This window comes from Oncorhynchus keta, unplaced genomic scaffold (genome assembly GCF_023373465.1).
Source record: "Oncorhynchus keta strain PuntledgeMale-10-30-2019 unplaced genomic scaffold, Oket_V2 Un_scaffold_23083_pilon_pilon, whole genome shotgun sequence".
Lineage (NCBI taxonomy): Eukaryota > Metazoa > Chordata > Actinopteri > Salmoniformes > Salmonidae > Oncorhynchus > Oncorhynchus keta.
The window spans coordinates 306,233-319,991 of NW_026290873.1; the positions used below are offsets into that span (position 1 = coordinate 306,233).

The 13,759-nt window shown below is 47.1% G+C and overlaps 3 long non-coding RNA genes across 13 annotated transcripts; all 3 read left to right on the forward strand.

Moving 5' to 3' along the window:
• The first annotated feature begins 118 nt into the window (after nt 1-118).
• LOC127928199 (uncharacterized) lies at nt 119-2,484 on the forward strand. Its single transcript, XR_008130867.1, has 3 exons — nt 119-1,858; nt 2,051-2,178; nt 2,222-2,484. It is a non-coding gene; the product is annotated as an uncharacterized LOC127928199 (long non-coding RNA).
• Nucleotides 2,485-4,648: 2,164 nt separating this feature from the next.
• Nucleotides 4,649-9,694, forward strand: LOC127928196 (uncharacterized). 5 transcript variants are annotated; one of them, XR_008130849.1, is made up of 4 exons: nt 4,649-5,801; nt 5,894-5,985; nt 6,078-7,033; nt 7,225-9,694. It is a non-coding gene; the product is annotated as an uncharacterized LOC127928196 (long non-coding RNA). The 5 variants fall into 5 exon arrangements; XR_008130847.1 differs by having other exon boundaries at nt 4,649-6,077; nt 6,124-7,033; XR_008130848.1 differs by having other exon boundaries at nt 4,649-6,031; nt 6,124-7,033.
• A 248-nt stretch (nt 9,695-9,942) lies between these two features.
• LOC127928201 (uncharacterized) lies at nt 9,943-12,798 on the forward strand. Of its 7 annotated transcripts, none has more exons than XR_008130871.1 (3): nt 9,943-10,715; nt 10,966-11,165; nt 11,263-12,798. It is a non-coding gene; the product is annotated as an uncharacterized LOC127928201 (long non-coding RNA). The 7 variants fall into 7 exon arrangements; XR_008130872.1 differs by having other exon boundaries at nt 10,966-11,127; nt 11,425-12,798; XR_008130870.1 differs by having other exon boundaries at nt 9,943-10,677; nt 10,978-11,165.
• Nucleotides 12,799-13,759: the final 961 nt, after the last annotated feature.

A 13,759-nucleotide genomic window follows, 5' to 3' on the forward strand; every position in this document is an offset into this window, starting at 1 on the left:
TGTATTGCATGTGACAGCTGTTAGACATTATTAACGGCTCATGCAGAAAATCCAGATTACTTGTTTTTAATTTAATTTCAATGTTATTATTGTAATCTTTCAGGGGAAAGAACATATACACACACACTGGGCGAGGGCAGCAGGCGAAATGGGCGAGAGTAGAGACGCTGGGCTGGGTTGTGTGTGTGTGTGGTTAAACCTTCCACCCCAGACAGGTGCATTGTTCCCCTCATAACAGCACAGACTGTCCCTCCCTACTGGCTCTGTCTCTAGTGGCCCCAGTGGGCTCCTGTAGACCCCAGGGGAAGCCCCAATGCTTCCAGTGTGATGAAGAGGTTGAATGTGGGCGTTATTTCTAGCCTACTGAGTGAAGGCTGTACTATCAGTAATATAGATAGTAATACAAATATGACTGTTGTTCCTCCTCTCCTAGAGGACATGCTTCAGATGCATGTCCGTCAACCTGTACATACACTGAGTGGACAAAACATTAGGAACACTTTCCTAATATTGAGTTGAACAGCCTCAATTTGTCGGGGCAAATTGAGGCGTTCCATAAGGATGCTGGTCCATATTGACTCCAATGCTTCCCACAGTTGTGTCAAGTTGGCTGGATGTTCTCTGGGTGGTGAACCATTCTTGATACGCACAGAAACGGTTGAGCGTGAAAAACCCAGCAGAGTTGCAGTTCTTGACATAAACTGGCACCTACTACCATACACCGTTCAAAGGCACTTACCTATTTAGTCTGGCCCATTCACCCTTTAAACAGCACAAACACAATCCATGTCTCAATTGTCTCAAGGCTTGAAAGTCATTCTTTAACCCGTCTCCATCCCTTCATCTACACTGAAGTGAATTTATCAAGTAACATCAATAAGGGATCACAGCGTTCACCTGGTCAGTCTATGTCATGGACACTCCCCCTGAGGAGGGGGTGTTGATGTTAGCTGAATGCAGATAAACCCAAATAATGGGCTGCGATTTAGTGACTGTCAGTGAAGCAGCGGGCGGCGCCGTGGTGGCGACACACAAGCCACCTAAACAATGAGACGCTACGCCACCTCTGCTGCCAAGGATATGCCGAGTTTTGTGCCATTAAATATACATGCAGCAACGCCTCTCTGGGATGTGTCATCCCTTTCTAGAGAAAACAAAGATTAGCAACAGGAATTCCATTTTAATAAGTCTCGGGGGACCCTCCAACCAGCTGCCTGCTTCACAATACGACAGGGACTTGTTGCTCTCTGTGCGTCTGTCTTCCCCGCACCTCTTTCCTCTGACGTTGATTACTCTTCCTCCGCTCTTATCAGGTTTTTTGTGAATCCCTTGTTAAGTTGTTTTACACTAGTCACTCGTTAATGTCTGTGTGTTTCTTCTCTGTAGCGACCCCTTAGTCTCATTTTGTTTTGTAGTCGTTCTTTCCCTCCTCTCCTCTATTCTGGTATATCCCCTTCTCCGTTCCTCCCTCTGTCCCCCTCCTTCTGTCCCCCTTCTCTGTTCCCCTTCTCTGTTCCTTTCTCTGTCCCCCTTCTCTGTCCCCCTTCTCTGTTCCCCTTCTCTGTTCTTCCCATTGTTCCCCTTCTCTATTCCTCCCTTTGTCCCCCTTCTCTGTCCCCTTCTCTGTTCCTCCCTTTGTTCCCCTTTTCTGTTCCTCCCTCTGTCCCCCTTCTCTGTCCCCCTTCTCTGTCCCCCTTCTCTGTCCCCTTCTCTGTTCCTCCCTTTGTTCCCCTTTTCTGTTCCTCCCTCTGTTCCCCTTCTCTGTTCTTCCCTTTTTTCCCCTTCTCTGTTCCTCCCTCTGGATTTTTTGATTTTACGATAGAGAGAGAGAGAGAGAGAGAGAGAGAGAGAGAGAGAGGTAAAGAGACAGAAAGGGGGAGAGAGAAAGAGAGTGATAGAGAAAGAAAGGGAGAGAGAGAGAGAGAGAGAGAGAGAGAGAGAGGGAAAGAGACAGAAAGGGGGAGAGAGAAAGAGAGAGGTAAAGAGACAGAAGGGGGAGAGATAGAGAGAGAGAAAGAAAGGGAGAGAAGAGGAGAGAGGGGAGAGAGAGGTAAAGAGACAGAAAGGGGGAGAGAGAAAGAGAGTGATAGAGAAAGAAAGGGAGAGAGAGAGCAGTAAAGAGACAGAAAGGGGGAGAGAGGAAGAGAGTGATAGAGAAAGAAAGGGAGAGAGAGAGAGGTAAAGAGACAGAAAGGGGAGAGAGAAAGAAAGGGAGAGAGAGGTAAAGAGACAGAAAGGGGGAGAAAGAAAGAGAGTGATAGAGAAAGAAAGGGAGAGAGAGAGAGGTAAAGAGACAGAAAGGGGGAGAGAGAAAGAGAGTGATAGAGAAAGAAAGGGAGAGAGAGAGGTAAAGAGACAGAAAGGGGAGAAAGAAAGAGAGTGATAGAGAAAGAAAGGGAGAGAGAGAGAGGTAAAGAGACAGAAAGGGGAGAGAGAAAGAAAGGGAGAGAGAGAAAGGGGGAGAGAGCGGTAAAAGAGACAGAAAGGGAGGGAGGGAGGGAAAGAAAGAAAGAAAGAAAGAAAGAAAGAGAGAGGCACCATTACCCTAGAGCACTCCAAAAACTATACATAGCTCAGCCTAAACATCAGCACCACAGGTTACTTCCACAGAGCTATGAGCCATCTGAGAGACAAGTCGTGAAGGGCCTTCTACACCATCAAAAGGAACATACAATTTGACATCCCAATAAGGATCTGGAAAAAAATACTTGAATACTTTCTAGAATCCATTTCCCTTTATGTTTGTGATGTCTGGGGTCCACTCACCTGACCACTGTGACTGACAGTGGTCAGGTGAGGAAAGCTTTGACTATGTACAGACTCAGTGAGCATTGTCTTGCTATTGAAAAAGGCCGCCGCAGGCAGACCTGGCTCTCAAGAGAAGACAGGCTATGTGCACACTGCCCACAAAATGAGGTGGAAACTGAGATGCACTTCCTAACCTCCTGCCAAATGTATGACCATATTAAAGACACAGATTTCCCTCAGATTACACAGAACCCACAAAGAACTAGTAAACAAATCCACTTTTGATGCCATCACAGCAGAAAGATTTGTGCCTGTTGTCACAAGAAAATGGCAACCAGTGAAGAACAAACACCATTGCAAATATAACCCATATGTTGTTGATTTATTTTCCCTTTTGTACTTGAACTATTTGCACATTCTTACAACACTGTACATATAGACATAATATAACATTTGAAATGTCTTTATTCTGTTGAAACTAGTGTCAGTGTCATGTTTACTGTTCATTTCTCATTGTTTATTTCACTTTTGTTGATTTTCTAGTTTACTTGCTTTGGCAATGTAAATATATGTTTCCCATGTCAATTTAGAGAGAGAGGGGTCAGCATATGGAGAGTGGGGAGGGGCTTGTTCAGCAGGCTGACAGTTCACCGGAGAGTGGGGGAGGGGCTTATTCAGCAGGCTGACAGTCCACTGGAGAGTGGGGGAGGGGCTTATTCAGCAGGCTGACAGTCCACTGGAGAGTGGGGAGGGGCTTGTTCAGCAGGCTGACAGTTCACTGGAGAGTGGGGGAGGGGCTTGTTCAGCAGGCTGACAGTCCACTGGAGAGTGGAGGAGGGGCTTGTTCAGCAGGTTGACAGTCTACTGGAGAGTGGGGGAGGGGCTTGTTCAGCAGGCTGACAGTTCACTGGAGAGTGGGGGAGGGGCTTGTTCAGCAGGCTGACAGTTCACTGGAGAGTGGAGGAGGGGCTTGTTCAGCAGGCTGACAGTCTACTGGAGAGTGGGGGAGGGGCTTGTTCAGCAGGCTGACAGTCCACTGGAGAGTGGGGGAGGGGCTTGTTCAGCAGGCTGACAGTTCACTGGAGAGTGGGGGAGGGGCTTGTTCAGCAGGCTGACAGTTCACCGGAGATTGGGGGAGGGGCTTATTCAGCAGGCTGACAGTACACTGGAGAGTGGAGGAGGGGCTTATTCAGCAGGCTGACAGTTCACTGGAGAGTGGGGGAGGGGCTTGTTCAGCAGGCTGACAGTCCACTGGAGAGTGGGGGAGGGGCTTGTTCAGCAGGCTGACAGTTCACTGGAGAGTGGAGGAGTGGGGGGGCTTGTTTAACAGGCTGACAGTCTACTGGAGAGTGGGGGAGGGGCTTCAGCACTGACAGGAGAGTGGGGGAGGGGCTTGTTCAGCAGGCTGACAGTCTACTGGAGAGTGGGGGAGGGGCTTGTTCAGCAGGCTGACAGTTCACTGGAGAGTGGGGGAGGGGCTTGTTCAGCAGGCTGACAGTTCACTGGAGAGTGGGGGAGGGGCTTATTCAGCAGGCTGACAGTACACTGGAGACTGGAGGAGGGGCTTATTCAGCAGGCTGACATTTCACTGGAGAGTGGGGGAGGGGCTTGTTCAGCAGGCTGACAGTCCACTGGAGAGTGGGGGAGGGGCTTGTTCAGCAGGCTGACAGTCCACTGGAGAGTGGAGGAGGGGCTTGTTCAGCAGGCTGACAGTCTACTGGAGAGTGGGGGAGGGGCTTGTTCAGCAGGCTGACAGTTCACTGGAGAGTGGGGGAGGGGCTTGTTCAGCAGGCTGACAGTTCACTGGAGAGTGGAGGAGGGGCTTGTTTAACAGGCTGACAGTCTACTGGAGAGTGGGGAGGGGCTTGTTCAGCAGACTGACAGTCTACTGGAGAGTGGAGGAGGGGCTTGTTCAACAGGCTGACAGTCCACTGGAGAGTGGGGGAGGGGCAGAGTGTCTAATACATGAAGCCTGACCTCCATTCAACCTCAGCGTGGAACTATCAAGGGAAACTATGTCATTATCTGGTGTATTTGCCTGGATTTTCACTAGAAAACTGTTAGCTATCAGACCAAAGCCACGAGAACCACTGAGTTAGGAGCCCGCCCTCCAAACCCCCAACTTCACCCCCCTCCTGCCCCAATTCATTCAATACCAAAGCGCCGTACATCACTTCAGCCAAAACAAAGAGACAAAACGGTTTATATGAGGGATTAGCATTGTATAACATGTATCTAATATTAAAGAGACAACGCTATCCCTCTGGTAATCCCTTAGGCTGGGAGGCTTGTGTGTGTGGTGCCTGATATCCAGCTGAATGGATGGGGCTGCTGGAGTTAGTGCTATCTGAGCGGAGGGGCTGGGTGGCTTGTGTGTGTGGTGCCTGATATCCAGCTGAATGGATGGGGCTGCTGGAGTTAGTGCTATCTGAGCGGAGGGGCTGGGTGGCTTGTGTGTGTGGTGCCTGATATCCAGCTGAATGGATGGGGCTGCTGGAGTTAGTGCTATCTGAGAGGAGGGGCTGGGAGGCTTGTGTGTGTGGTGCCTGATATCCAGCTGAATGGATGGGGCTGCTGGAGTTAGTGCTATCTGAGCGGAGGGGCTGGGTGGCTTGTGTGTGTGGTGCCTGATATCCAGCTGAATGGATGGGGCTGCTGGAGTTAGTGCTATCTGAGAGGAGGGGCTGGGAGGCTTGTGTGTGTGGTGCCTGATATCCAGCTGAATGGATGGGGCTGCTGGAGTTAGTGCTATCTGAGCGGAGGGGCTGGGTGGCTTGTGTGTGTGGTGCCTGATATCCAGCTGAATGGATGGGACTGCTGGAGTTAGTGCTATCTGAGCGGAGGGGCTGGGAGGCTTGTGTGTGAGGTGCCTGATATCCAGCTGAATGGGTGGGGCTGCTGGAGTTAGTGCTATCTGAGCGGAGGGGCTGGGAGGCGGAAGCTAGCTGTCTAGTTTGTGTGTGTGTTTGCTGTCAGGATTGATTGTATACGCACGCTGTGGCTGCAAGGTGAGGAGGGCCAGGCTGTGAGAATGGCTTGCCTACACCAGCCAGGTTACAGGCTGTATAGTTAGCTGACAGGGTAGGAGGGACCAGCCAGGTTACAGGCTGTATAGCTAGCTGACAGGCTAGGAGGGACCAGCCAGGTTACAGGCTGTATAGCTAGCTGACAGGCTAGGAGTGACCAGCCAGGTTACAGGCTGTATAGCTAGCAGACAGGCTAGGAGGGACCAGCCAGGTTACAGGCTGTATAGCTAGCTGACAGGCGAGGAGGGACCAGCCAGGTTACAGGCTGTATAGCTAGCTGACAGGCTAGGAGGGACCAGCCAGGTTACAGGCTGTATAGCTAGCAGACAGGCTAGGAGGGACCAGCCAGGTTACAGGCTGTATAGCTAGCTGACAGGCGAGGAGGGACCAGCCAGGTTACAGGCTGTATAGCTAGCTGACAGGCGAGGAGGGACCAGCCAGGTTACAGGCTGTATAGCTAGCTGACAGGCGAGGAGGGACCAGCCAGGTTACAGGCTGTATAGCTAGCTGACAGGTGCTTTAATAAAGAGGCTCTGAGGCAGGGCACAGAGCCCACTGTAAGCAACAGGAGCCAGGTGCCACACATGCACGCATGCAAACACACACACACACACACACACACACACACACACACAAACCCTCCCCACTACCCACCCCCTGTATTCTCAGACGTGGCAGACAAATTAATTGGCCGTGAGTGTGTAATGTATATGCCTAGATAAAGGTGTGCTGTCTAGGCCGAGGCGTAGCGTAACGGCTGTAATGATGGCTCCATTGTGTTGATGTTGAGGGGTGTAGTTAGCGTTGCGTCGCGGCGCGGCTAGCTGGGGCCCTCGCTCGCTCGGAGGGCTGGATAGTTCCTGATTAATAGCTGAGAATGCTTTGAAGTGACACATGAGTGCAATGGGCTCACCAGGCTAATAGTAATAGCATCAGTGGGTCTGCGTATGTGTGTGTGTGGAAACGCTCTCACTTCCTCAACCTTCATTAGGCACTATTCTCTCTCGCACGCTTTCTCTTGCTAAGACGCTATCTCTTACACACCAGTGGATTAATATTATGTAATAGGCTTCATTCATACAGGTGAGATGTAGGTTAATATTATGGGATAGTCTTCATTCATACAGGTGAGATGTAGGTTAATATTATGGGATAGTCTTCATTCATACAGGTGAGATGTAGGTTAATATTATGGGATAGTCTTCATTCATACAGGTGAGATGTAGGTTAATATTATGGGATAGTCTTCATTCATACAGGTGAGATGTAGGTTAATATTATGGGATAGTCTTCATTCATACATATTATGGGATAGTCTTCATTCATACAGGTGAGATGTAGGTTAATATTATGGGATAGTCTTCATTCATACAGGTGAGATGTAGGTTAATATTATTAGTCTTCATTATGGGATAGTCTTCATTTATGGGTACAGTCTTCATTCATACAGGTGAGATGTAGGTTAATATTATGGGATAGTCTTCATTCATACAGGTGAGATGTAGGTTAATATTATGGGATAGTCTTCATTCATACAGGTGAGATGTAGGTTAATATTATGGGATAGTCTTCATTCATACAGGTGAGATGTAGGTTAATATTATGGGATAGTCTTCATTCATACAGGTGAGATGTAGGTTAATATTATGGGATAGTCTTCATTCATACAGGTGAGATGTAGGTTAATAGTTTGGACACCAGTTAGACACTACTGACATTCTATTTGGTTTCACATATCGACAGATGAGCCACAGCTGTGTCTTTGTGTGTTTGTGTGTGTATGTGTGCGTGTTCATGGACACGTGTGCGTGTGTATGTTTTATTGGCACACATGTGTGTATACATAATCTGATTACTTTCAGTTATGTTTAGATTACTTTTTATGGATATTTTTTTTTTAATCAGCACAAATTAGATTGAGCAATAAAAGCCCCATCGGTCTTCTTCAATTAATCTTGCTGATGACAGTACAGAGCACAATACCATAGCAAAGATTAGAAGGGAAGAACTGTTATTCCATAGGCTGGGATCTGCACTATGCAGATTTTGCAAGAGCACATTTTTCACTGGCTGTCCACTGGTCAATGATTGATAGGCAGCTTAAACGTCTTAAATTGAACCATTATTGGGTTAAAATACACATATACATTTGTGAAGGGGACTAAGCACGAACCCCTGAGGGGCCCCCGTGTTTAGGGTCAGCATGACAGATGTGTTGCTGCCTAACCCTCAACACAGGGGCGCAGCCCGTCAGGAAGTCCAGGATCCAGTTGCAGAGGCAGGTGTTTAGTCCCAGGGTCCTTAGCTTAGTGATGAGCTTTGAGGGCACTATGGTGTTGAACACTGAGCTGTAGTCGATGAACAGCATTCTCACATAGGTGTTCCTTTTGTCCTGGTGGGACAGGGCAGTGTGGAGTGCGATAGAGATTGTGTCATCTGTGGATCTGTTGGGGCGGTATGCAAATTGAAGTGGGTTCAGGGTGTCTGGGATGATGAGATTTGTATGCCTGTGTGTGTGTGTGTGTGTGTGTGTCTCAGTGGCGGTCAGTGCCGTTTATGATGAGGGAGAACAATTTATTTTTTATGAACATGGCCTTATTTCTATTGTTATTCATATTCCATTCACCCAGCTCAATCTAACAGCGATAGGTTTAGGCTACTACATGATACTTGAATTTTCCCTATACCCATCATGCGTTTGCTACAACCTAGCCTATGAATGAAAGTTTACTGGAAGAGGGACCAGCCAGGTTACAGGCTGTATAGCTAAGAGTTCCAGTGTTGTGTTGGATAGTCATAGCCAGCTAGCTAACAAAGCATCCCTCTGTCTGAGCAGGGTGTTTGAGTAGGCTAAACTAGCCAGCTAGCTAACAAAGCATCCCTCTGTCTGAGCAGGGTGTTTCAGTAGGCTAAACTAGCCAGCTGCATTTGCTAGCTAATTAAGTGAAACTGAAAGTGAAAAAAAAAGACGAAATCTCTCTCTCTTGCTTCTCCTTCATTTTTGAATAAATTAATTTGTCGAAAACTGTTCAGCTATTGCCTTTCTCTCTCTTTGAGTCAACTACTCACCACATTTTATGCACTGCAATGATAGCTGTAGCTTATGCTTTCAGTACTAGATTCATTCTCTGATCTGTAGTTTATGCTTTCAGTACTAGATTCATTCTCTGATCTGTAGCTTATGCTTTCAGTACTAGATTCATTCTCTGATCTGTAGCTTATGCTTTCAGTACTAGATTCATTCTTAGATCCTTTGATTGGGTGGACAACATGTCAATTCATGCTGCGAGAGCTCTGATAGGTTGGAGAACGTCCTCCGGAAGTTGTCATAATTGCTGTGTAAGTCTATGGAAGGGGGTGAGAACCAAAAGCCTAGGTTTTGTACCATGTCAATGTACCAAGAGGAGGACGGAAGCTAGCAGTCCTCCGGCTACACTATGGTGCTACCCTACAGAGTGCTGTTGAGGCTACTGTAGACCTTCATCGCAAAGCAGTGTATTTACATCAATGATTTGATGACGTGAATATAATTAGTATAGTTTCATCTAAAAGGGATAACTTTTTTAATGTTTTAAAATGTAGATTTTTATGAAATTCACTGAGGAGGATGGTCCTCCTCCCTTCCTCATCTGAGGAGCCTCCACTGGTGTGTCTGTCTTTGTGTGTAGAAGTCGAGAGCGGCAGGGCTAGGCCTGTCAGCTGGTGAGCTAAAGTAAACTATTAGTGGTAGGAGAACACATGGTCTCCTCAGATTTGGTAGAAGTGTATCTAATTGCTGTGAGGCTGGGGTATGATTACATGATGGCTAATTCACTGACAGAGAATTCACTTGGCTGGGAGTGAGCCAGGAGGCTGCTTAAGTGGCTGAATGCCTTTTGGTTAGTCTCCATACTTACCCGAGGTGTTTGTGTGTGTGTGTGTGTGTGTGTGTGTGTTTGTGTGTTTGTGTGTGTGTGTGTGCGTGTGTGTGTGTGTGTGTGTGTGTGTGTGTGTGTGTGTGTGTGTGTGTGTGTGTGCGTGCGTGCGTGCGTGCGTGTTATCAGTGCGTGGCGTGTGGTGGGAAAACTTTCTTCACGTGTGAACTCAACTGGTGTGTGTGCGTTTGTGCGTGTGTGTGGGCGATGGGAGTTTCCCAATGGAAAGAGGATCATGGTGATGTGATTGTGTTTGTACGCATACACGTGTTATCAGTATATCTCTACGTGGCTCAATCAGTTTCTTGTGGTGGGAAAACTTTCTTCACGTGTTGAACTCAACTGGCACTTATACTGCACATCTGTGTGTGTCTGCGTTTGTGTCTGTGTGTGTGTGGGCGATGGGAGTTTCCCAATGGAAAGAGGATCATGGATACTGTGGTGAAGATGTGATTGAGTAATAAAAGAGACAGGAAACAGGCAACTGAGAGGGCAGCTGGTGGGAGTGTATTGGGGTCCTGATTCAGAAAAGCCCTTGGGTTCCCTGCTAGATAACAGTATTTACTCAGCTATAAAGGTGATCATCTAGGTTCCCTGCTAGATAACAGTATTTACTCAGCTATAAAGGTGGTCATCTAGGTTCCCTGCTAGATAACAGTATTTACTCAGCTATAAAGGTGATCATCTAGGTTCCCTGCTAGATAACAGTATTTACTCAGCTATAAAGGTGGTCATCTAGGTTCCCTGCTAGATAACAGTATTTACTCAGCTATAAAGGTGGTCATCGAGGTTCCCTGCTAGATAACAGTATTTACTCAGCTATAAAGGTGATCATCTAGGTTCCCTGCTAGATAACAGTATTTACTCAGCTATAAAGGTGGTCATCTAGGTTCCCTGCTAGATAACAGTATTTACTCAGCTATAAAGGTGGTCATCGAGGTTCCCTGCTAGATAACAGTATTTACTCAGCTATAAAGGTGATCATCTAGGTTCCCTGCTAGATAACAGTATTTACTCAGCTATAAAGGTGGTCATCGAGGTTCCCTGCTAGATAACAGTATTTACTCAGCTATAAAGGTGATAATCTAGGTTCCCTGCTAGATAACAGTATTTACTCAGCTATAAAGGTGATCATCTAGGTTCCCTGCTAGATAACAGTATTTACTCAGCTATAAAGGTGATCATCTAGGTTCCCTGCTAGATAACAGTATTTACTCAGCTATAAAGGTGATCATCTATGTTCCCTGCTAGATAACAGTATTTACTCAGCTATAAAGGTGGTCATCTAGGTTCCCTGCTAGATAACAGTATTTACTCAGCTATAAAGGTGGTCATCTAGGTTCCCTGCTAGATAACAGTATTTACTCAGCTATAAAGGTGGTCATCGAGGTTCCCTGCTAGATAACAGTATTTACTCAGCTATAAAGGTGGTCATCGAGGTTCCCTGCTAGATAACAGTATTTACTCAGCTATAAAGGTGATCATCAGCTATAAGGTTCCCTGCTAGATAACAGTATTTACTCAGTATTTACTCAGCTATAAAGGTGGTCATCAGTATTTACTCAGCTATAAAGGTGATCATCTAGGTTCCCTGCTAGATAACAGTATTTACTCAGCTATAAAGGTGATCATCTAGGTTCCCTGCTAGATAACAGTATTTACTCAGCTATAAAGGTGATCATCTAGGTTCCCTGCTAGATAACAGTATTTACTCAGCTATAAAGGTGATCATCTAGGTTCCCTGCTAGATAACAGTATTTACTCAGCTATAAAGGTGATCATCTAGGTTCCCTGCTAGATAACAGTATTTACTCAGCTATAAAGGTGATCATCTAGGTTCCCTGCTAGATAACAGTATTTACTCAGCTATAAAGGTGGTCATCGAGGTTCCCTGCTAGATAACAACACAACGTGGAAGCCTTGATGTTGTGAGATAGTTGCTAGTTGGTAATGATACATTATTGTCAGTGTGTCTCTTAATGGGTTAAGAGGATGGAAACATTAATATAATATGATTCAAATACAATAAAAATACCTGTTTTATTGTCATATACAGCAGATAGGTGCAGTGAAATGTGTTGTTTTACAGGGTCAGTAAATGAAGGTTACATGTAAGTGCCTTGCTCAAGGGCACATCGGTAGATTTTTCACCTTGTCGTCACTGTGATGTGGTGCTTTAGTGATTGTGTGGCTGAATGGGCTGAAGGTTGGATCCTCTGTCTCATCAGCCCCAAGTGTCCATGTTTTCTCTGCTCGGAGGGAAGTTTCCCCTAGGTACAGATCCAGGATCAGCTTCACCTCCCCCAACACACACCTTAGACATTATTGTGGAAATTACAAAGCAATATTTAAGGCTCATGGAGACATTTGCCATAACTGCATGCAACATAGATTATGAGGTGTGTTGCCCTTTTCATTTGGGCTGGGAAGTTCACCCTGGACTGTGTTTTCTAGCTCTCCTTTCACAAGACAAGAAGCAACAGAGACGTCAATGGAAGGGGTCAGTAAGAGCCGTCCACGTGGTCGAAGGAGTGTCTCTGCACATGTGACACCTTGACTACTTCCTGGTTGCAGCCAGAGGTCACGGAGAGGTCAAATGGGGGAGAGGATCTTGTCAGAGCCTAACTACTCTTAGGAGAGAGGTCTTCAAGAATCCATACCAGACAGTGGTTTAAGGTGACTGAATGACCCTGTCGGGTCTGGTCTGAACCAGTCAGTGTGTTGTGGAGACAGGCGGTCGTTAGGGAGGAAAACACGACGTCTGCTTGAGGCTGGGAACTGGAAGGCTCCTCCCTCCAGTAGTGTGACGGATCAGTGAAGAATGGAGAGAGAACTGGTCATCTTGGCTAATGGGCTCATCTCTAGTCTAGTCTACCCCTGCATGTAGGCTGCTGGATCTAGATGGATCACTCCAATGAAGGAGGACCGGAGGTGGAACGGCCCATTGTGATGTTAAAGGGGGGGTAGACATTCTCTTTCACTGTGTAATGCCGTGCAAAGAGACAGGGGATGGAACTGACCACTAAATGATCATGTTGACAGCAGGTTGTCGTGCAGACCATCGGTAGTGTGATATGTGCTGCTGTGTTTATGTGTGTGGAATGGGCTGGTGGGAGGAGCTATAGGAGGACGGCTCATTGTAACGGCTGGAGTGGAATACATGGAGATGTGTTTGATACAGTTCCATTCATTCCATTCCAGCCATTACAATGAGCCGTCCTCCTATAGCTCCTCCCACCAGCCTCCTCTGAGACACACACAGAACATGCATGCACATGTACACACTCACCAGCACCTATCCCATCACCACACACACACACACACACACACACACACACACACACACACACACACACACACACACACACACACACACACACACACACACACACACACACACACACACACACACACACACACACACACACACACAGTTTTCTTCAGCTCTGTCAGTCTGTCTTCTCTCATCTCTCTTCTTTCTTCTCTCTCCTCTCTTTCCAGGGGAGCAGATGGGAAACATTGGAAATGAAAGTAGATCTTAAGTAATTTTGCATAACCATCAATACTCCAGGGGCCTGTGGTCTCTCTCTCTCTCTCTCTCTGGAGCAGTCTCTCTGTTTGGGCTCTGGTTAGTGAGAAGGGTCTCTCTCTCTGGAGCAGTCTCTCTGTTTGGGCTCTGGTCAGTGAGGAGGGTCTCTCTCCGGTCCTCAGACCATCCCACAGAGAGGGCTTGTGTCCGTGTGTGTCTGTTCCCCCCTCTCTCCACGGACAGACAGACAGACAGACAGACAGACAGACAGACAGACAGACAGACTGTTTGTGTGCTGTTTCTTGGCGCCCATTCTTAGTTGCATCTTATTGGATGAGTGCTGGCAGAAAACTGGCCAATGGTGGAGCATATAGGAGGTTCAGGTGAATGATGCCTGATCACACTCTCCTCTCTTCTCCTCTCTTCACTTCTGTATCTTCTCTCCTCCAAGTCTGTCCCCTCTGTAGACTCCCCAACCTCCGTAACCCCATCACTCTCCCTTGTGCTCAGGGCTGCTCGTCTCTCTCTCTCTCTGACAGGGT